The sequence below is a fragment of the Pteropus vampyrus genome, unplaced genomic scaffold (assembly GCF_000151845.1).
Source record: "Pteropus vampyrus isolate Shadow unplaced genomic scaffold, Pvam_2.0 Scaffold18, whole genome shotgun sequence".
NCBI classification, from domain to species: domain Eukaryota; kingdom Metazoa; phylum Chordata; class Mammalia; order Chiroptera; family Pteropodidae; genus Pteropus; species Pteropus vampyrus.
Genome location: NW_011888799.1, coordinates 11,403,927 through 11,406,723, shown reverse-complemented (window position 1 = coordinate 11,406,723; position 2,797 = coordinate 11,403,927). Strand labels below are relative to the sequence as shown.

General features: G+C 38.5%; 1 pseudogene; it reads right to left on the bottom strand.

Annotated features, from left to right (window-relative positions):
• Window positions 1-2,679: 2,679 nt before the first annotated feature.
• Window positions 2,680-2,797, bottom strand: LOC111736165 (annotated as a pseudogene).

Genomic DNA, 2,797 nt, shown 5'->3' with positions numbered 1-2,797 from the left:
CAGTTTTCTACTTGTAGAAAAACAAAACCAAAAATAAAAAAAACCAGCCCCGTTGGCAGCCAGGCTATGTTGGTACCAAATAAACATTAATTAACACTCACAGAATACAAACATTGTCCATGTTAAGGACACTCTGTGAACAGAGACAAGGCCACTACAAAGCTATAAAAAAAAGATTAACCGTTAGCGCAAATGAGTAAGGCTGCCCTAACAATGATACCTCTAATCTACTCCTGTTTTAATTCTCTCATTTCCTAAATAAAAATTATGAAGGTACCCTTCCTTTGAGTTACCCCAGTTCCTGATAACATCTAATCAAGCACTAGCTCCTGCTTCATCAAAATCATCTAGCTTAAGAATAAATTCTATGAGAAGTCCCTCCCAACTCTACTAATGAAATGTTCCATAATTTCTCCAAAGTGTATTTTTAGTTACTGAAGCAAGATAAAGAAACTTAACTTAATTTTTAGTGCAGATGTGTTCCTGCTCGTCTTTGGCTGCTGGGATTTAAACTTTGTCAATTTGGAAAGCATATAGTGCTGTTGTAGCCGCCAGCCCCCGATAGACACATGAACCACCAGAAATCAGTGAGTTATAAGAAACACACTCTTTATTCAGCCAGTTGGGTCTGCCAGGGATACGCAGACCCCAAATTAAGCAGCCTCAAAATGTAGAGGTACAGGGTTTTTAAGCCCTAAACCCCATTCTTCATCCTGTTTGAATACACAAGTCTATTTTTCTTCTTTTTACTAACTGTCAACCCACAGGTCAGTTGTGCAAGGGGGGAGGGGGGGTACAGAAGCAGAAAGCTTATTGTTAGAGCATTATGTTCCCATGAGCGATAGCCAAACAGTAATTTTTCAGCCAGCACAGTGCCATGCCCCCAGATGAAACAGGAATAAATGTAGGGGTAGGGGAAAAGTCGGGTGAAGAGTGAGGAGTCAAACTGTGGCCAGAATGGATTTGTAGTTGTTAGGTTATAAACAGTTCTAGGTGGCTCTGCATTAGGAAATGAATCAATACATCTACTGAGTCTATACATTGATCAAATAAAGTAATACATTAGGTTTCATTTTTAAAACTTAGGAGATGCAGAGAGTTGTGGAAAGTGGAGTGATAAAGAATAGTTTTTCTATTTTAACATATTGGCTACAATTTTCATTTTTATATCTGGTTCTAAGATTATCATGATACTATTCTACGGGAATCCTTGGTGCATTGCCTTATTAAAAGCCTGTTGGTGAGTTTGGCAACAGAATTAACAATTCCGCCAGTAGTCACTTACTCTTATTGGCTCTGTTGATAAATAAATTTGTTCAAATAATGCTTTTCATTTTTATAAATAAATGAGTCTGTCATATTATGACAGGTTGTGCTCACACGCACATCAGTTTTATCAGAGAATAGGTTAGTGGTGGTTCTCAGTGACGGCTGTTCATGAAGCTCAGGCCTCTCCTGCTAATAATAAATCTGACTAGGGAGCAGGGGAGGTGTAAGCAGGGGTATTTTTTTAAGCCACCTGTTAGAAATGATTAATGGACCACTAGATAATGCAGCTTATATTATTTTCTAAATATGCAACCCACAGGTCAGTTGTGCAAGGGGGGAGGGGGGGTACAGAAGCAGAAAGCTTATTGTCTATTTTCCGTCATGATAACTATGTTTTTCTTAACAAGTACCTGCAGGAATTTCTGTTTCTAGGGATAAATCTAAGACATGAAACAACCCAATTTTCCACTTGAGTGAATTTGAACTACCTCATTACTTTTCAAACTTGATTGCACATTGGAATCCCCCGGGGAATGCTAAAGAAAATAGTGATATCTGTCTCACCCTAAAAGATTTGATTCAATTAGCATGGGGGCAGCTTGGGGCACTGGCAAAGTTAGAAATAACTTCCCAATGATTCTAACATGCCACCAGGTAAGAGAACCACTGACTTAGATTATCTTTAAGGCTATGACACTAAGGAAAGAAAAAGTAAGAATAAGATATATACTAGGCACCACAATTAGTAAAAAGAATTTAAAGTAAAGGAATCTAGTAAAGGGACGAAAATATGTGAGAGCTAGAGTAGTTTAGGCTTTATGGAATAAGTGGAATTCTATCTGTATTCATTTGGATACTTGAATTGGAAGCTGTAGATACCAACTTCTCTGGACTGAATTGTGTCATCCTCAAAATTCATACATTGAATCTCTAACTTCCAATATGACTGTATCAGGAGATAGTGTCTTTAGGAGGTAATTAAGATTATATGAAGTCATAAAGGTGGGGCCCTAATCAGACAGGACTTATTCCAAGAAGAAGAGAGAAAGATCTTCCCTCTCTGCAATGTGAGGATATAGCAAGTCAGGAAGTGAACTCTAGCTAGACCCCAACCATGCAGGCTCCCTGATCTCAGACTTCCAGCCTCCAGAACTGTGAGAAAATAAGTTTCTGTTATTAAAGCCTTTCAGACTATGGTATTTTGTCATGGCAACCTGCACTGATTAATATATCAGCTCTAACTAATTTAAGGAAAATAGGCTTTATTTTAAGGATATCAGGAGTGCACAGATTTGTTGGGAAAGCAAGAGTACCATACTTTATTTTATTTTTTGGCGAGGCAACCCTTGGTTGACCTCACAGGTTGCAAGGATTTTGTCAGTTTACAATCCCTTACTTTTTAATTTTTTATGCCTACAGCACCTGGTCTTCCTAGGTGGTCTCCCATCCAAGTAGTAACCAGGCCTGACCCTGCTTAGATTCTGAGATCAAACGGGATCGGGTTTGTTCAGGGTAGCAGACTTTAAAA